Raw genomic sequence first — 22,292 nt, 5'->3', positions numbered from 1 at the left:
CAAGATCCATGAAAACTATTTGATCTCCGAAATCATACGCCATGCCACAGGTGGTTAGCGATATTAATTAGTGAAAACATCATTTTGAATGATAAATAATCATATTATAACGAAAAATTAACTTTTCTGAAAAAAAATATTTCACTATCAAATATATATATAACAAGGTATGCAACTCAATATCACCCCAAAACGGGGTTCATCGCTTTGAACAGCCATATCTTCATCAATTGTGCAGCGATTTTCACGATCTCGGTCTTATTCAACGCAGAAATGAATTTCCTTTCTGGAAATGTATATGTCTTGCAATATGCTAACAAATGCTGGGTCAACTTTTAAGGAATAACACGATACACAACACGCATGACCCAGTTGACAGTGGGTATATTATACTTACATGTAAGTATACTTACATGTACCCCGGGTACGGCATTCTATACATAGATGGTGACGTCACTACGTTATTGTCAGTAAGACCGGTGTCAATGTGTCACACCGGTCTTACTGACCTGTGTGAATGCGCGCTAAGTATTGTGGGAAACGGACTTTTTTCCATCATGGCGTTGGTAAACATAATAAACACGGAAGTGAAAAATGGTAATTAATTATTATCAAAAACAGGTCCCATCAAACCGGGCCAGCTGTAATATATATTTGGATGCAGTTTGTGCTTCAAAATGAGCCACTTTTCATGTCAGTCTATTGTTTGTAAGAATCACTAAACACGTAACTTAGACTAACTAAACACGTTGCAAGACGGTATCTTCGAAAGGGTTATGGAGGTTTCGGTAAATGACCAGTTCGGTAAATTGATTTATATAGTAAATGCCGTGGAGGTTTCGGTAAATTGGTATAAATAGGGATTATCGCACCTTTTGTCGATAAGCATGTACATTAATTGAGTTGTTTGACACTAATTAAATTATCTGTTTAAATGTACGGAGTTGATTTTATCAATTTAGAGATGTTTGCAAAGTGTTAATATTAATTATCCAGGCTTGCAACCTATTAATATTCTAATCAAGGGAGGTAGATTATATATTAAAAGTTTATCTTTAGGTCATGATTGTTTTGGTTTTTATATATGTTTAAACAATTAGTTGAAAAAATTTCCTAACAGAATTCGTTTTTCAGAGGTAGCTCATTCATTTCCCTTAATTCTTTACCATAGGCATAGCAAACTAAAAAAAAACTCAACTCAAAATTAATCCACAGTTTGCAAATAAATGCCCCTGTGTCATTGTAAGCCAATAATAGGTGTCATTAACACCTCGTTGTAGGTATACCACCTCTATAAAAACCAATTTACCGAACCCTCCACGGCATTTACTATATAAATAAATTTACCGAACTTGTAATTTACCAAAACCTCCAGCACCCCTTCGAAATAGTAAATAAATCTAAATCATAAATAAATATTTGTAATTAAATACCTGCTGATATTTGAGAACGTAAATGATTTAAAATAAATGCTGTGAACATTACAAGGAATCTTACATGTAGGCCTAATGTGTGAGAGGATTAATCAGGGACAAAATAAAATGCATTTCGAAGGATCAAACATTTTGAGGAGGACGTCATGGTATCTTGGACATTTGGCACTTTCATATATTTATTTAGTAGATACTGAAAATGCTGAATGTGCTAATTGCAACATCAAAGACAAGCAGGTGAGATTTTTACAGCTTTATTTTTGTTGACATAATATTGTTTGTTTTCCATTTAATTTATATGCCAGTGTTTTTTTTCACCATTTTGGGAATGGGGCCGGGTCCATTTTTAAATTGGGAAATAACGTGTTCTTTTGAGTAAATTTGGGAGATTGATATTGTTGCTTTTATGATTAAAAATACTGTACAATTGATAATAATAGTGATTTCAATATGATATATTTTAAAGTTCAACTTCTATAGCTTGACTTTGAGATAATTTACATGTTTATATAATTATTAAAATATTTTTTTTGTGTTTCCTTTCCATTGGGAATTTTTAGGTCCCATTTGGGAAAAATATATACTTTTTTCCATAGGGAATGGGTCCTCTTACCGGACCCAAATTTGAACGATAAAAAACACTGTATGCTCAATTTTAGCTCGGCTGTTTTCGGGGAAAACCCTAGGTATTGTCACAGACAGCTTGTCGTCAGATGTCCGCGTCGTGCTAAAACCTTTACATCGGCTCTAAAATCAAAGTGCTTCCACCTATTACTTTGAAACGTCATATGTATATGCGCCTTGATGATTTCTACACTCCAAACCCATTTTGGGGTCACTAGGTCAAAGGTCAAGGTCACTAACCTCTAATTTTTTTAAAAATAAACTTCATTTATTCAAAACTGCACCGCAGCCTAGCTTGGCACCCATTATGTGGTGCTCTTGTTTATATATAATTTAAAAATATATAAAAATGTATTAATAACCAGAATAGTTGAAGCATGTATAAATAAAAAGATACAGCCATGAACAGTGTGTTTTAATTTTTAATAAATATGCTTTGATTGAGTATATGCAAAACAATGAAGTCCATAAATTGTTTACTGATTTTTAAAATGTTGAATGTCACACCTTAAGTACCAGTCCGTTTATGTACAGACACTTTATGTACCACTATCTGACACTTTATTTACCATTATATTTATAATATATAGAGATAACTAATTTAATATGAATGTCTGTTAAAGTGTCACTGAGTGTCTAAGTGTAATGTATTAGCCCAAGTACATGTAGTACTTAATAAATGATTTATTAGTCTTACCTGAAATTGAAGTAAATTATAAAAATTCATTTGTCTCTTATCTTATCCTGACTAAGGATTATAAAGTCTAAAATGTAAATTGTATTTCCTATTGTATAATTGAAATGTGATACTTTGAAAAGAAGAGAGAATGACCTTAATGTTCAAACTGTAAAAAAAATTCAAATTATTTCCTTCTTTAGACTTTAACCATGTTTAGAGAATGACCTTAATTCATTAGGACTGCTATGAATGAATGGACAATAACACCTATATTTGATGTAGGTGGTACGTGAAGTTTCAAAGTACTGGTAGTGCATAAAAGGTCTGGTACATGTACATAAGGTGTTAAACCCTAAAATGTTCATGGTATCAGTGTTTCAATAATGTAGTGTTTCTTATTATGTATTGCTTAGGTTGTTTTGTTTCAAATTTCAAATTTGCATTTATTTTAAAGCATTTTCAGTCATTTTGTGAATTCCATGTTTTTTGTAATAAGGTGAATTATGTTGCACATGGCGTCAAATATTAATTCATGGTCGCTGTGGTGTAGAGAATGTTGTCCGCTGGGCGTGGGTTCGATCCATACTCTGGGAGAGTTCTCATTATCGTCTCCATGGACAACAAGTACTGGTGTACCAAGTAGTAGTAGTAGTAGTAGTAGTAGTAGTAGTAGTAGTAGTAGTAGTAGTAGTAGTAGCAGTGGTGGTGGTTGTGGTGGTGGGGGTGGTGATGGTAGTAGTAGTAGAAGTAGTAATAGTAGTAGTAGTAGAAGTAGTAGTAGCAGTAGTATTAGTAGTATTAGTAGTAGTAGTAGTAGTAGTAGTAGTAGAAGTAGTAGTAGAAGTAGTAGTAGTAGTAGTAGTAGTAGTAGTAGTAGTAGTAGTAGTAGTAGTAGTAGTAGTAGAAGTAGTAGTAGTATTGATATGCTCAGAAATGCTTCTGGATGGGCATACACCAATGAGTACTTTCCTTCAATTATTTCTTCTAAAGACACATTAACAACACTGTCGCCCTTAGCAGGAATTCTGGACGCCCCCCCCCTAAGATGTTCCCTCCCCAGACATTTCTCCCCATTTTAGTTTTAGTGCTTACATCCCCCACCCCACAATAAATTTATAATGGTTTGGTTGAAGTATAATCTTGATTTATTATCAAAATGATTATTTTGCTTATGTAATCTTATGTAATTAACTTTTAATATGAAGCAGCTTATTTGTTGTTTTCTTTGGATTAATCATTCATTATTTTTGTTAAACTGTTTAAGGGGTGCATGTAAATCATTAGTACATGCATGTTGGTGTACTAGAGGAATACTAGAGGAATACATGGGATATTCTCAAAATCTTACACATGTTGTGTTTAATATAATTAAATAGGATCAATTGATGAATTAATTCAGTTTGAGTAAACTTGGGCTGGGTTGTAGAACTATAGTTTTTTGTTGTTTTTAATCCAATTAAATAGTGTACTATGTAACTGTCAAAAAAATATGCATTCATACGCATATTATCCAATTATTGGATGTCACTGATATTTTCAATTTTACTAGTAGCTAATTAAGACTAATTAAAACAGAATTTGACTTTCCTTGCAAAGTATTTCATTATTAATAATATAATATTGATATTTTAATAATTTAACTCAATGATATTAATAATATTTAAATTTGCCCCAAAAAACTAGGGCAGGTAGATAGGAAGGATTTTTTTTGGAAAATCAACAGTGTTGTCAGTGTAAAATATTTGTAAAGCTCTTCAACTTCAGTTTTACATTTTATGACCTGCAACATATTCTATGCTACTTTATTTTACTATGGTACATGTAAGTCATTAAAGTGTTATTCATTTTCAACTAAATAATGTGCTAATCTCATATAATGAATTACTACCCCATTTAAAGATGACACCTAATCTAAATTCATTAATTCAATAGTTATAATTGTTTTATTGTAACATACTATTCCACTAAAAATGACCATCATAGAACATCAATGCTGTGCTTTTACTAAATTTTTCATTGATCTCAATTATTTGAAGAAAAAAATAAATCAGGCACTTATAAAAAATATATAATTAGGGTGTCAAAATTTAACAAACTGAACAAGTCAAATTGCACTTCTCTTGCAATGCAAATGGAGCCACTTGAAATATCAAATTGTTCCCATACTAGTCGTCAATATAGCTATGACATTGTGTCTATTCAAAACATGCATCAGACACACCTTCTGACACTTTTTAAGCGGTTTTGAAAACGCTATTTCATTGCAAACTTTCGTCAATAAAGGATTCATGTTGTTTTACAACCGAAAGTGAAAGTACAGTTTTAAAAAAAGTGAATAAAGAGCGAAATTGTTGAAAACTAACGAAAATTTTAATTGATACTAACATAAGACCGTAAGACTGAACAAAATAATATTTAACTTTTAAATCATAACACAAATGTTTACTTATAAAGCAAATTGTTAATTCATCCGCGGACTTCTTTGTGTCGTAGTCATAAATGCCTCCAAATGGAGGTGCGTGATGCGTCTAAGCATAGAGGTGACAATAACGTAGTGACGTCACCATCTATGTATAGAATGAGACCGGTGTGACACAATGCGGGTACGGTGAAAATACTTACACGTACCCGGTCAATATTAGACTGTACCAGAGTGTATTTCCGCCCAAAATCCGTAGTCGTAAAACGCGCTACCGATTACCGTAAAACGATATTGTTTATCTTATAAACAAACTTTTTTTTTAAACTGTATCAACATGCTTTTTTAATATAAGTTTTGATAATATAGAGGAAATTTAACAGAAAATTGATATAACTGTGAACATAATGATTTTTTTTTAAAGCCGACAACGACCGATTTAGCGTTAAAATTCCAGAGTACGTCTTAGTATATTTACCGGGGAACATGTAAGTAATGTAAGTATACAAAGAGTACCCGGTGTACATGTAAGTAGTATCCGAGCCGACAATGACCAATTGATCGCCAAGAATACCCGCAAGGGGAGTTCGGCAGTATTGAAAGATAGATAGATCTGCACTCTAATGGTGATCATTGACTGAATAGTAATGTTAAGCGAAATTTAAATATTTCAAGCTATTTAATCATATTAGAAATTGTTTCTTTTAATATAGACAGCACGTTTGCAAGATTCATGTTAATGTGGTAGTGGTACTTCGCTCATGTAATAGACAACACGTCTGTTTGGTTCGATCCTTAAATAACGTCTGATAAAAGTGAACAACAATAATGATGATGACGTCAACGTAAAACATACATAAATGCGGCAAATGGCGTTGACGTCACAAATACTTAATAATTCATATTACTTTTCACATAATTGTGTAGGTTGTGTTGAAGTTTTAAGTTATTTTTTTTTACAATAAACAATTAAATAAATCACATGCACTCTCTGTGTTTATAATTTACGCAAATTCTCAAAACATGTAAATATAATTTATATGAAATTGTAGTTTATATTTAAATAAATCGTGATCTGTGGTAAATATTATAATTGCACATAGATGTATGGTCTATTAATATTAATTAAAAACGTATTTGATAAAATCAATCTTGATCGAAAGCCGTTTACGAAAATTAGGAGTGTTTATTGTCCAACCTCCGTGCAGAGATTTGACGGGAACCAGCAAAGCTGAATCAAATTGTATGTGAGTGCAAGAAAAGACAACTCTGCATATTGTATATTGCCGAGTTCCCAGATTGGAATGTGACCGGTGTGACACACTGCCCGTTTTCACAAGAAACGTACACGTTCATGTTCTTGCACTTACTTAAAATTATGGAGCTGATGATGTGTTTTGTTTTGTTTTCGATTCCCACCATTATCACATTTTTGTACATAAATAATCATGTGCAAGATGCGTATATGGACGAGATATTTCACATTCCACAAGCGCGGCAGTATTGCGATGGTAATTTCAGCAAAGTAAGCATGAAGTATTTAGAAATTACGGACGATTGATTCGCACCACACTCATACAATACGGTAGTCCAAATTTTTGACGCTCTTAAATATTAAGCTACTTTTTACAGAGGCGTATTTAGGTGGGGGGCTAGGGGGCTAAAGCCCCTCCAGCTGGCTGGCTAGACACGATTTTTAATAAAAATGAGCCCCTTACAGTTTCAATCCACTTGTGTATTTCCTGTCGTATGTCCCTAATTAAGCCATAAACAGCTGTCGATTTGTGTGATTAGCCCCCAGGCATGTGTACAGACGATCTAACCTTCGTCAGCTTAAGTGCACGCTTCATTGACTGTAAGTAATAAACTGCGCTATTTGATTGGCTGAAGAAGATACATTCAACTAATGAAATTCATCCATACAATTAGCTATAGATAAATGTTTACTAATGGCTGCCGCATGAGACTTGTGAAAAACAATCTTTCAATTTGTAGCAATTAAAGAGTTTAGAAGAACGCAATGGACAATCATTATTATTTTTTCGGTAATTTATTTGATAAATTTAATTGGTATTAGCTCTTTAGAGTGATAATCCTTTTGAGTAACAAGTTATTGCCAGTAAAATTCAACTGCACACTTAATGAATGGCAATTATTATTTTTTGTTTTGATTTGGGTTTTTTACAAATCGGGCTAACTGCTTTGATGTTCAACCATAGTTTTTAAAATTAAAAAAGACTCAAAAATGAAGAATTACTTTGCTATATGAAACTAAATCATTTTCTTAAAGCGTGACAACATCGAGGCAGCAACACCCGAATTAAACTACACAAGACACCTAACGACTCCCTTTGTTGACACTTTTGTGAATGAAATGGGCACCCGATTCAGTTATTTGCAGACTAAGGCAGCCATGGGATTGAAGTTTATACCTGAACAAATGTGCTCCTCTCCTGTCAGTGCTAGTGACCTTGAATGGTTCAATGATGATCTCCCTTCCCCTCAGTCCCTCCCTGCCGAGTTGCACTTTATATGGCAGGCTAGGTTGAAAGGTGTACCCAACCCACCTACTTCCCTTCAGGGCTCTGATGCACATTGTGATTCCCAGCTGTACCCCACCATTTACACTGCTTTGTCCATATCATGTGTGTTCCCTGTCACATAATGCGAGTTAAAAAGGAGTATCAGTGCCCAAGGACTTGTTAAGACAAAACTGAGATCATCAATGGGTCAGGACAGGTTTTCCGCTGTGTGCCTGCTTTCCATTCATAGGAACATGGACATAAACATTTTAATGTTGTACCTAAGTTGACCTAGTAGGATAACCAACAAGGTTAAATAGGAGGTCCACCCATCTTACACCGTTAAAAAAGTTATGGATAAAAATAATGTCTCCCACCACTTTAGTGGTTTGAGAGACATTTGATTTACCCCTGTGTGTCTGTCTGTCATTGTGTCTGTCACACTTGATGTGTGAACTCAAGTTCTTATTTGTTTCACATTCACTTTTATCATGCAAAATGCTGATTAGATAGCAGGAAATCGCATCATTTCAAGGTGCCATTTCAAAAAAATTTCGACGACCGAAGGGGACACCCCTCCCGCACCCTCCCCTGTTGAGCCCCCCCTCTTAAAATTTTCTGGATACGCCTCTGTTTTATATGGGTAATATTTGGAGCGTACAAAGGGTGAAAGACCAATTATGTGGTGGGATTTTTTTGTTCTTTGTCTTTTTGTTGCGCAAGGATTTTGTGCGCAACATTCAAGCCCCGATATAAGACACTTAATAACAACGGATTGCAATAATATTTACATACCTGTGTAGATAATTCATTTCTCGATAATGTTCCGTAAAAATTATGTAATGACACTTTGAATTTTGCACGCCTGAGCAATTTAAATCCAACCACTATTCAATTTTTCAATATCTCTCGATTCGCTCGCTGTGTAGATATAAATCGATAACACTACCTCGATGTAAAGCATCTGGTTTAAAGTGGAAGAATAAACAGCGTAAAATACAGTTTGCGTTCGTCTGTTGTGGTGCAGCACGTTACATAGTAAACCGATGTTATACTTTTCTGGATTAATTTAGCATTGTTTTTTTCTAAATTGACAATTAAAAAGTTCTGAAATAAATTACATCTTTTATTTTTATACTGTACATAAATAATATTGATACAGATCGTACAGTATACCGTCCTTTGTAACGTAGAATGTAAGTACATAAAACAACACAGACAGAGGTGCGAAAAAGACATGAATAAACACTTCCTGAAACTTAGAACAGTGAATAGAAACTGCACCATATCTGTTTTGAACATATGCTTATTAAATCGACAAAGATTAGCATACTAGATCTAGTTAGGTAAAAGTCGGTGTTAAAAGCTCATGTTAAATAAAATTACGCGTACACGTTACACCGTAATGCCTTCTTCTGATTGGTTCATATTTAAATCAGTTTCATGAAATGGCTACAGGTCAGTGATTGTTTTGCGATTTAAGCAGAAGTTTAACTGAAGAATTTATGCCTTACTAACTTCGAATCGACGATATTTGATGTAAAAATGAACTTCTGAATTAAAACGGAATGAGTTGGTAATGTTATTTTGCAATTTTACGCAAATTAATGAAAATTTAATCTTTCTGGTTTCCACCACAAAAAAGGTCCTTCAACGATGAGACGTTCCAAAGAATTTAGCCCATATAAAAAGTATCTCTAAATTCTTTGCGCGTCTTATAAATGAGACTAACAATACGGAACCCAGGTTTACACTAAATTTTAAATCCTGTCAAGTTATTGTTAATACATTCACCTCCACTTGTGTAAAATCACAAACATAATCATACGCATTTTGGATTATCACAGAGAAAAGGCTAATTGAGTTTATTTGAAAAAAAACACACTTATTGTGTAACGTGTTTACCGTTTCTTTGGGATATATACAATGGCCACAAACACCAGTGGTATGTTTCAACACACCTGGGGCTTTCCTTAGCCGTTTGATTAGATACTCAACTTCCTCAATTTTAACTGGAATCAATGACTATTTACACTATTAATGATTTATAATTATTGTATCATTGGAATGATGAACATTTAATCACTTTACAAGCCGGTTTCATATGCCATGTGTGACTTGGGTTGATTTGTGTTGTCTTGGGTAAACTTAAAATTGGGTTGACTTGCGGTGTCTTGACAGCGTTTTTTTTTCCTTCTTTAACTAGTACCGGAGAACAGTACCTTTCCCAAAGCCTAACGGAGGCTTCCCAATTTTAGCACCAGACCTTTCCCAATCTCCATATCTACCGTTCCCAACGATCCTAGGTGCCGTTCCCAATCGCCAGTGCCTTTTATTTTCGCTGGAAATATCTTTTGGAATTGTCTAGCATTTCATTTTCGGCCATTTATTTTTGCCATACATCGTTGCGTAGAAAGTAAACAAAACCTTTCAAAGGGGTGCAACTCTAACCGTTGTGTAAAATGAAGTGTCAAATCGGGACAGAAAATATTCGGATACAGATGTTAACAAATATAAGTTTAACATTAAATTAAAAATAATGAGACATGTGTGTAAAATACTATAGTTATTTACAACATATACATAAGCATTTTATGGCAGATGATCTTAATATCTTATTTGATGATTTGAAAAAAAAATCAAAACAAAATATAAGACTCACATTTGAAAAAAGTTGTTAAAGCATTCTACTATAAAAACTCATTTTGGTTATGTGTGGCTATTCTCACTTTCTATTTTTCAAAGATTTCAAACCAGTCCAAGTTCCATTGTTGTTGTTTTTGTTTTGTTTTTTAAGTTTTTAATTAAACTCACCTAAAACATTGCAGGGCTTTTGAGACTTTTAAGGGCTTAACAAATTATTAATATTATTTTGTATGCAACCTCAGTGATTATGCCTATCACTAGAAGATATTTTTTTCCATTTACAGGCACATTGCTACTGAAGTGGCAATAACACAATTTTCACATGACATGATATGATTGTCAAATATCATCACTAGTCGTTTTTCTGTTAAAACCTAGAGCTTAAAATGCTTTGTGATGCAGAATATAGCCCCTAATGATAGATAAGATGCATTTTAAAGATTACCAATTCATCAATTTTGCGACTCAAATTTTTCCCAATTCATTGACTTAGCGACTTGTTTTTTCCCAATTTGAAGATTTCACAACTCGAAAAATTCCCAATTATAGGGGTACAAGTACCTTTCCCCTTTTGGGAAAAAAAACGCTGCTTGAGTTGACTTGGGTAGACTTGGGGTGTCTTGAGTTGACTTGGGTCAACTTGGGATGACTTGGGTCACCTAGGGTGTCTTGAGTGATTTGGGTTACCTCGGGTGTCTTGGGTGACTTGGGTCACCTTGGGTGTCTTACACCTATAGCAACGAGTCTGCAGTGTCTCCCCTCTGCGTTAGGCAAGGAAGACATTCAATGTCCCCCCTCTGCGTTATGCAAGGAAGACAATGGGTCAGTGTAGTACATGCGACAATAAGTAGCTGACAGACTCAGGCTGACCTATGAGACCTGACACGTGCACTAACTGGAATGGAAACCTGTGACCCGAACTTATATATGAGTCTCTAGGCTACACAGTAAGCTATGGTATGTTATGCGCAATGTTGACTGGGTCACCTCCACTCAACAGCATCCAAAGTCGCAGAGATGTCCCTTGCTCATGCTGACCTAAGAGACCAGAAACGTGCACTCTCTAATATTACCAAAGGAAGTCCCGTGACCCAGACTAATATATGAGTCCATGGGTTTTCAGCACTGTCTGCGCCTCCGGAAAACGGAGGCACTCCCAAAGCAAACAGACCCAATCCCAAACCTAGATTATAAAAAAAATCCCAATTTACAAAAAAAAAATTTTTTTTTTTTTTTGAATGAAGTGTCTTATTACTTGTGGTGACTAACCAGTGTTTGTTTTGGTCAAAAATATCTGCTTTAAGGTTTTGACTGTTCAGTTCTTATCTCAGAGTGTAACTGTAACTGAAAAACAAAAACTGCAGTACTTGAATAAACGTTGAACATGCCCGATATTGCATCTGTTTATATAAAGAAGACAAAATAACAAATAAAAACAAATTTATTTGTTAAACCACTGAATCATTAAAGCATGATAAATTCACAATTTTTTCCCAAATGAGCCGTTTCATCAAAGCAAAAATTCCCAAAATGACCAATTTTGTTGATAAAAAATTCCCAATTTGGTCAGACTCCTTTTCCCAAAATAGGCAGAAAAAACCCTGGAGTCTCAAGCTTACCCAGCAAGCTATGGTAGGTTGTGGGCAAAGTTGCCTGGGTCACCCCCACTCAAAAGGCATCCAAGTCACAGATACTTCCAATCTTATATGGTCTCTAATTACTGTAATGTATTAAACGTTGTGATCTGTTCGACAATCGAACACAGACTGCCTGCTCCCATAAGAGCAGTGCTTTATATACTGATAATTCACATGACCTGCTTGCTAAAGACATTACCCTACTATTTCATTTCATGTAAAACAACCCTACCATTTCAAACAATAATTGTAGAATAATGTGACTTATTCTGTAATACATATTGTGCATCTTAATAACTGACTTGTATTATTAACTCATCAAATTATGTACATAAAAATACAATGATCAATCCAAAAAACACACGTTATTTGCGTGTGTCTTGCCGAAAAAGTTGCATGTTTGCCCACAGGAAACGTACTTTGTTTTAATGTAAATACAAGGAATGAAATCGAAGAATAATGAACCTGAAGGATAAAGTACCGGAAAAAATTGAGACATTAGAAATCCATGAATAGATTCCATTTTCCGTGTGAATGGTGGGACCAGGGTACTTTTCATATAAGATGGTACATCACAAATATATTTTGAATATATGACAATGAACCAGCCAATATCCAAAGCTCACTACTCCATCAATTGTCAACTGATTTGCAAATCTTCGCATCAAAGACTACTTCATACTTAATTAATAAATCAATGCCAACAATAACCTACCATATTGTGGTACATTTTTTAACATAAATGTACAAGACATTGCATGAGTAACATCTTAATTCTACAGAACATGTATGTATGTATATTGAATGTGTCACTTTTGATGGCAGATTATTTGTATGGTTGGGAAAAATAAGCAATGAACAGCATTTGAAAGGAATATTGTATTCACTAGCAGGGCCCTCTGGCCATCAGGGTACCGACATCCCTCATGAGGGGGAATTTTTCGGGCCGTTTCCCTTTTATAGATTGTTTGGCTTACTCATCATCATTAAATTTGTACATATTTGCACTATATTAATTGCTTTTATGCCCCCCGGATCGAAAGATCGGGGGTATATAATTTTTGGCCTGTCTCTCTGTCATTGTGTCATTATATGTTGTGTCCCAAAACTTTAACCTTGGTTAAGTTTGATAACTTTTGCATTATTGAAGATAGCAACTTCATATTTGGCATGCATGTGTATCTCAAGGAGCTGCACATTTTGAGTGGTGAAAAGTCAAGGTCAAGGTCATCCTTCAAGGTCATAGGTCAAATATCATTGTATTTTTCTTTCCTAAAACTTTAACCTTCGTTAAAGTTTGGTCATAACTTTTTTATGCCCCTGGATTGATAGATCGGGGGGTATATTGTTTTTATCCTGTCTTTTGGTCATTCTGTCCAAACTTTAACCTGGTTGAAGTTTGATAACTTTTGCAATATTGAACATACCAACTTGATATTTACCATGCATGTGTATCTCATGGAGCTGCTTATTTTGAGTGGTGAAAGGTCAAGGTCATCCTTCAAGGTCAAAGGTCAAATATCATTGTATTTTTCTTTCCTAAAACTTTAACCTTCGTTAAAGTTTATAATAACTTTTTAGCTCACCTGATTGCTCAGGTGAGCTTTTGTGACCGGTCTTTGTCCGTCGTCTGTCCGTACGTCTGTCCACATTTGTTCGTAAACACTAGAGGCCACATTAATTGTCCGATCTTCATGAAACTTGGTCAGAAGCTTCATCCAATGAAATCTCAGTAGAGTTCGAAACTGGGTCGTGGTCGGGTCAAAAACTAGGTCACTAGTTAAAAAAAAAAGAAAAAACTTGTAAACAACGTAGAAGTCACATTTTATGCCCAATCTTCATGTAACTTTATCAAAATGTTTGTCTTAATGATATGTTGGTTGAGTTCAAAAGTGGGTCCGGTCCGTTGAAAAACATGGCCGCCAGTGGGCGGGGCAGTTTTCCTTATTTGGCTATAGAGAAACCTTGTAAACACTCTAGAAGTCACAATTTTTTCCCAATCATCATGAAAGTTTGTCAAAACATTGGTTTTATTGATATCTTGGACGAGTTTGAAAATGGTCCAGATCGGTGAAAAAACATGGCCGCCAGTGGGCGGGGCATTTTCTCTATACGTATATAGTGAAAACATGTGAACACTCTAGAAGTCACATTTTTTGCCCAATTTTCATGAAATTTGGTCAGAATATTTATTTCTTTGATATGAGAGTTAAGTTCGAAAAAGTTCTGGTCAGTTGAATACCATGGCTGCCGGGGGGGGGGGGGGTGTCTTATATTTATGCATAGTAAAAAAAACTACACTCTAGAAGTCACATTTTTTGCCCAATCATCATAAAACTTGGTGAAAAGATTGGTTTTATATAATATATCTCAGATGAGTTCCGCAAATGGTCCCATCGGTCAAAAAAACATGGCTGCCAGGGGGGGTGGGGCAGTTTTCCTTATGTGACTAGAGAGAAACCATGTGATCGAACACTATAGAGTCACATTATTTGCCTAAATCATTCGTGAAACTTAGTCAATACATGGTTTTATTGATTTCTGTGACGAGAGGGTTCAGCGCAATAGGGGGCATTGTGTTTCTGACAAACACATCTCTGTTTCAAAATAATTATTTAATATATTTCATTTTTTAACACTCAATAGGACTTTATTGTAATGATGAATCGTAAAGTGAATGTGACTTGGCAATTATGTTTCTTGTTTGTTTTTTGTTTTTCCTAGGGGAAATTTTACAAAAAATAGATGAAAAAGTATATGTTTTGAATCGGGGAGCCACCAATATTCAAAAATTGCAGATGGCGGGCCCTGACTAGTTAAATATCCGGCCCAGCCTGGCTGGTTGAATAACTTGTGTGTGGATGCAACTGCTCATTGTAATTATTTCTATGGCCCTTTTCTACTTCTTCTGATTCAAGCAGCTGTCTGTAACTGGCATAAGTAGCCTGCAAAGTGGTAGTCTCGCTGTACTTAAGGAATATTTACTGGCGTCTAGAATATTTTTATTTTTTGCCCTGTAGCTCGCAATAAATAGGTTAAACAGCACAAATATTAAATCAAACAGGAATGAACACAGATCTGACATACCATTCAAAGAAGCAATCAATAACGTATATCACATTTAATATATGGAATTTAAGACAAAAAATTAAATAAATATCAGTTATTTTCAAGCACATTCACTGTCTGATATGTTCGTTAAGAAAATAAATTTAAGTATGAAAATTCAAATACATGTATTTTTGAAGTCTCAGTTTAACAATATTTTATTACCAAAATCGATTCATGTTGCTAGCGAGAGATGTTTTTCTGTCAGATTTGACAAGTAGGTCATGCAAGTTTGTTTATAACAAAATCCAGAGGGCGCTCATAAAATGCCTTGAGTTAAACCAACCCACAAGTTAACCAGTTTTGAATATATGTGCTGTTAGTAATGGTAAACTAGCTCGCCTGGGAAAAATGGAATAGGTTAAATGATGGCCATAACATCAGTGCACCAAATAATGTTTAATGCAATGAGTTGTTCATTCCTGTTTTGTTTTTTGCACAATTAGTTGTTAACTTTTAATATTCAGCTTCTAATAGTTCTCTTGTATTAATGTAATAATTAAAAAAGATTATAAAATATACATGGCAATATTATTGAACAAGGGTAAAAAGCTTTGAAAATCCAAATGAAAAAAACAGAAAGGTGTATTTCTGCACCATATTTCAGTTCAACCCATTTGTGCCTAGTAGACTCTCCCATCCTTCTAAATTGGATCAATTTATTTCCCAAATTAGGGATGTCTAGTATATTTAATTCTATATTTATAATATTTCTTACAGAAATTCCTTTAAGCGAACAGCGCAGACCCTCATGAGGACACAGCATCATGCGGCATCTCATCTGGGTCTACGCTGTTTTCCAAGGCCTTTTTTCTAGACGCTAGGCATAAATGGGTAATTTAGGGTTGAGATGATCGTCCTCCCCCCCAGGCCTGATGAGATTGTTTGTGCTGGGATGCAATAGAATGTTGTGATATAAAAGGAGAGTTATTATTACACCTTTTTTTCAGTGGGACCCAATGATAACAACCCTGCCTGGCTTATATTTGATGTCAACCGGGGTGCTAGTTCCTCTCCTCATCTGCGCTGGTTTCTCCCACACTACAGCTTTGCTCAACGTTCTGGTTGAGAGCCACAATGTGTTCTGCAGTCTTGCCAACATGTATCTCATCTACAACATCCTGAAGAAACTGCAGAACCCTCTCTGGTAATCATGTGAACTTTTATGTTTTGAAGAGATTTTTTTACAGATTGTTTTTACATATTTTGAAGTTTGTCATTATATGCTCTAAATTGATAAATATAGAATTGGAACTAAATAGCTTTAGAAAAAAAAACACAAATATAATAAAAAGTGGTTTCCCATTAAAATTCCAGCATACACAGTTTATTTCTCCACACCTGTTTAAAATACAACCAATTAATGAATGAACTGGCATATATATCTCTCTAAATATATATTTTAACATATTTTTGTTTGTGGGGGTGGGTGGGGTTTTGATGTCCATTGTAAATATATTATGCACTTTCATGTACATGTACACTCAAATGCTTTAAGTTTAAGTGAGTTGTTGATGTTGTTTTCTTTTACTTGATTGTTCATGAAATTAATGATTAAGATCTTTGATATTTTGTATTCAGTGATTTCCAATGGTTAAAATATGCAGCTTATTACCAGATATATAAGATATAAACTAAACAACATTACTCTCTTTGATTTCTGCTGACTTCTTAAATGCTAGTCCAGAGAGAAGTGACTTCTTCCTTAAATTTTACCCTATGCTGACCTCTGAAGTATATTTGAGCACAAAGTGTGCAAGAGTAAGCCACTGTGGTCTATAACTTCTGTTGTTCATCATTTATCCATATTAATCAACAAACAACTTCTATAAAACAATTGGTAAGTTTTTCTACAAAACTTAGCAGGAATGAGAATTCGGTGTCATTCTTTAAAAAGTTGGATGCCTATAAATCCTATGGGATTTTTTTTCACAACCTGAACAGGAATGATACTTTGGTTTCACTCTGGCAAAGGTTGGCAGCCTATAAAACCAGTGGGCATTTTTTCCCAAACCTAAACAGGAATGACACTTTGGTTTCACTCTGTAAAAAATGGCAGCCTATAAAACCTGTTCCCAGATCATCTATTTTTATGCCCCCCTTCAAAGAAGAGGGGGTATATTATTTTGCACACGTGGTCCGTCCGTCGGTCCGTCCACCAGATGGTTTCCGGATGAAACTCAAGAACGCTTAGGCCTAGGATCATGAAACTTCATAGGTACATTGATCATGACTGGATAGATGACCCCTATTGATTTTCTGGTCACTAGGTCAAAGGTCAAGGTCACAGTGACCCGAAATAGTGAAATGGTTTCCAGATGATAACTCAAGAATGCTTAGGCCTAGGATCATGAAACTTCATAGGTTACATTGTTCATGACTGGCAGATGACCCATTATTAATTTTCAGGTCACTAGGTCAAAGGTCAAGGTCAAAGTGACTCGAAATAGTAAAATGGTTTCCGGATGATAACTCAAGAATGCTTATGCCTAGGATCATGAAACTTCATAGGAACATTGATCATGACTTGCAGATGACCCCTATTGGTTTTTAGGTCACTAGGTCAAAGTCACAGTGACTCGAAACAGTAAAATGGTTTTTGGATGAAAACTCAAGAATGCTTACGCCTAGGATCATGAAACTTCATAGGTACATGATCATGACTGGCAGATGACCCTATTGATTTTCAGGTCACTAGTTCAAAGGTCAAGGTCACAGTGAATCGAAATAGTAAAATGGTTTTCAGATGATAACTCAAGAATGCTTATGCCTAGGATCATGAAACTTAATAGGAACATTGATCATGATTGCAGATGACCCCTATTGATTTTCAGGTCACTAGGTCAAAGGTCAAGGTCACGGGGACTCGAAACAGTAAAATGGTTTCCGGATGAAAACTCAAGAATGCTTACGCCTAGGATCATGAAACTTCATAGGTACATTGATCATGAATGGCAGATGACCCTATTGATTTTCAGGTCACTAGGTCAGAGGTCAAGGTCACAGTGACTCGAAATAGTAAACGGGTTTCCGGATCGGATGATAACTCAAGAATGCTTACGCCTAGGATCATGAAACTTCATAGGTACATGATCATGACTGGCAGATGACCCCTATTAATTTTAGGTCACTATGTCAAAGGTCAAGGTCACTGTGACTCGAAACAGTAAAATAGTTCCTGATAACTCAAGAATAATTAGGCCTAGGATCATGAAACTTCATAGGTACATTGATCATGACTGGCAGATGACCCCTATTGATTTTCAGGTCACTAGGTCAAAGGTCAAGGTCACAGTGACACAAAACGTATTCACACAATTGCTGCCACTACAACTGACAGCCCATATGGGGGGCATGCATGTTTTACAAACAGCCCTTGTCTTAGTGGTTTTGCACCCCCTGGAGTCAGTCAGTTTTAGAATATGTGACTTCTCAAAAACGAGGGTGGGCTGCCAAATTAAAAGAGTACTGTTTGAATTAAAATTATACCTTGAAGTGTAAAATGGTGTATCTTTAATTATATTATAATATATTGTTTGCTTTTTTATATATGTTCCTTAATCAAACATGTTTATTTCCTTGCAACCAATTAAAATAGAAAAGAAAAGCGTAAAAAAAACCCAGAGTAATTGATAATGCCACCTGGCCTGGTACAATGGAAAAAGAGGTTAAAATAGTCCATGATTCATAAAGCATAAAGTCTTTCATTAATCCATACTTCTAAAATCTAGAAGCATTAGTAACAGTGTGTGGGTCTTCATCTGATCTAAAAAGTCTTTTGCTGTCAAGACAAGTGGAACTAATTTTTAGCTCTGCTATTTTCGGAGAAAAACCAAGGTATTGTCATAGCCAGCTCGTCGTCGCCGTCCGCGTCGGCAAAAACCTTGACATTTGTCTCTAAAATCAAAGTGCTTCCACCTGCAACTTTTGAAACTTTATATGAAGGTGCACCTTGATGAGTCTACACGCCACACCCATTTTTGGGGTCAATAGGTCAAAGGTCAAGGTCACTGTGACCTCAAAAAAATAAATAATCTGACAATCTTTCTTTTATGCAAAAACTGCACCCGCAGCCGAGCGTTGGCATGTTATGCGGTTGCTCTTGTTAAAGTTTGAGACTGCTGCCGCCTGTTGAACAATGATCACACAGTGTAATTGAAAAAGGAATCAGTTTATACTAATGTCCTTCATAGAATGCAAGCAATGTCAGTGGTGCTTTAAGGAATAAGTGTAATGAGGAATAAAAGTCTGTGAACAATATCAGACTGTTGTTTTGTTGGATTGATAAAGTGCATTTTGAATTGAGTGAGAACATTATTTGCTGGATTTTATTTGGAGAATGTGTGTTATAGTTATAGTGGAAGGGGTAGATACTTGGATTATTTGTACCTGCTATAAGTAGTTCAGCAAATGGTATTTTTAATTGTTGGTACATTGATCAGTACTTGTATGTGATTGAGGCACAAATGTATGGAATGGAACCACGGATTTACTAAATTATATTATTATGGTTCTTCTGTATTTGCAGGTGAATGCAATCTTTTATGATTAAATTTGCACTGGAAGTTGTAGATACATGTATTCATAATGTTAAAAAACGTGTTATGATCATTGAGTAATACTCCAGAATAGCTGATGATTAGGTGCAAAGCCTAAGGCATAATACTTGATGGCAATCAAAACTGTACACAATTTAAATTTGTATACTTTTTTGCAGGATGAGAATGGCTTGAAGGTGGTCCTGAGTACGCTCGCACTTTCCAGTTTCCTGTCCTGTATTTCTTTACATTCCTCTACTACACGGACGCTGGTTCCATCTTTATGGTGCTGCTCATGTACCTCTTCAACCTCCGTGGAAACAACCTCACTGCAGTGCATTTGGGCTTGGAGGCCATTTTGTTCCGTCAGACGAATGTCATTTGGGTTGTATTCGTCACATGTTTGGTCGTGAGGAAGGAACTTATCAGCTGGTTAAGGGAAGTGTATGAAAAGAAATCGGATGGTGATTGTTTTCAGACTGTCGGATTGGGGTTATTGAAAACTGTGTGTGAAGATTTTGTTCAAATTTGCCACGACCAAACCAAACAGAGATAATCTGATTGCGTTGATTGTAAAGATGTGAAACAAGTGTGGGGGTATGTGGCTGTAGGAGTTATGTTTATTGGTTTTATTGTGGTCAATGGGGGAATGGAATTGTTGTAGGGGATAGATCACAACACACAGCTTGTCTTAATTTCCCGCAAATTTTCTATTTTCTTGTGATGGCAAACTTTTTTGCACTTTTTCATTTAACTTCTCCTTCAAAAATATGGCAGTTCTGAAGTTCTGTTGGGAGAAAAAATTATTGTGTTTCTTTCCTAATTGTCTCATTCTTAATTGTTAAATATTTACGTATGAGCACAAATACCTTCTAAGCGATAACAGGCATTACCCTTTCTATGTTTGGCGTAAGCTTTACAAACGACACGAGTATGTTCCCTACGCATTAATCCCCATTTACTTGATTGCTCATGGGCCTTTGGACTGCTTACAAAATCAAGACGTCATCTGGAAAATCATTTCATAATATGCTTAATAGCTTCAACAGTGCCACAAAAATTGTTGGAATATCGTTACTTCATCTGCCATATTGATTTATCGTTTGAATATGCGTTATGTACCTTTGTAGGTCTGTTTCATGAATTTTTGTTGTACCTTGCAATTAACATAGCAACTGTTTACCTATTTGTTGAGAAGCCTTTTCAATGGGCACACGAAAAGGGGCTTCAAAGATTTATGTGGGTAGCTATACATTTGTTAAATGTACAGTTAATATTGTTTGCTTTTAAGGAATCTGCTATTTTTGTTATCCTGTGTTTATTTTGAACAAGAGGTTGCAGTTTGGAAAATCTTTAAGCTTTGAAAGTGCCACAAAGCACGTTAAAATATTGTTACTTCATAATATTGCTCTAAATATACTGCCTATAAATGCATTTTATTAATATATGTACTCGATCATTATCAAATGCATCAAGAACAGGGGAAGGAGAGTTATGTTGTACTTCTACAGTTTTTTAAACAAAATGTTACAATCTATAATCTTTTAAAGCCTATATAAAAAACTAGTTTAAGCTATAATAAGTTAATGTTGTAAACGGTCAGTTTTAACCCAATTGTTTGTGAAATATATTGCAGAAAAGAATAGAGTTTGCAGATTATAATCCTTCACTTTGTACAATAAATCACCATGTTTGCTTAACACACCTTTTGTGAACATCTGATAGGATGTCTCTCCTATGTGAACCTCTGATAGGTTGTCTCTCCTATGTGAACCTATGATAGGAGTCTCCTATGTGAACCTCTGATAGGATGTCTCTCCTGTGAACCTCTAAAAGGCTGTCTTCCTATGTGAACCTCTGATAGGATGTCTCTCCTTTGTGAACCTCTTGATAGGATGTCTCTCCTATGTGAACCTCTGATAGGATGTCTCTCCTATGTGAACCTTGATAGAATGTCTCTCCTATGTGAACCTCTGATAGGATGTCTCTCCTATGTGAACCTCTGATAGGATGTCTCTTCTATTTGAAACTCTGATAGGATGTCTCTCATATGTGAACCTCTGATAGGATGTCTCCTCCTATGCTGTGAACCTCTGATAGGATGTCTCCTATGTGAACCTCTGATAGGATGTCTCTCCTATGTGAACCTCTGATATGATGCCTCTCCTATGTGAACCTCTGATAGGATGTAATCTCCTATGTGAACCTCTGATAGGATGTTCTCTCCTATGTGACCTCTGATAGGATGTCTCTTCTATGTGAACCTCTGATAGGATGCTTCCTATGTGAACCTCTGATAGGATGTCTCTCCTATGCTGTGAACCTCTGATAGGATGTCTCTCCTATGTGAACCTCTGATAGGATGTCTCTCCTATGTGAACCTCTGATAGGATGCCTCTCCTATGCTGTGAACCTCTGATAGGATGTCTCCTATGGAACCCTCTGATATGATGTCTCTTCCTATGATGTTAACCTTGATAGGATGTCTCTCCTAGTGAAACCTCTGATAGGATGTATCTCCTATGTGAACCTCGGATAGGATGTCTCTTCTATGTGAATCTATGATAGGATGTCTCTCCTATGTGAACCTCTGATAGGATGTCTCTCCTATGTGAACCTCTGATAGGATGGTCTTCCTATGTGAACCTCTGATAGGATGTCTCTCCATGTGAACCTCTGATAGGAT

General features: G+C 35.5%; 1 pseudogene; it reads left to right on the top strand.

Annotated features, from left to right (window-relative positions):
* Window positions 1-6,471: 6,471 nt before the first annotated feature.
* LOC127831550 (putative Dol-P-Glc:Glc(2)Man(9)GlcNAc(2)-PP-Dol alpha-1,2-glucosyltransferase) overlaps window positions 6,472-22,292 on the top strand; it is a 23,351-nt pseudogene continuing 7,530 nt past the window's right edge.

Source organism: Dreissena polymorpha, chromosome 5, assembly GCF_020536995.1.
Source record: "Dreissena polymorpha isolate Duluth1 chromosome 5, UMN_Dpol_1.0, whole genome shotgun sequence".
Lineage (NCBI taxonomy): Eukaryota > Metazoa > Mollusca > Bivalvia > Myida > Dreissenidae > Dreissena > Dreissena polymorpha.
This window is presented reverse-complemented; position numbering and strand designations above follow the sequence as displayed.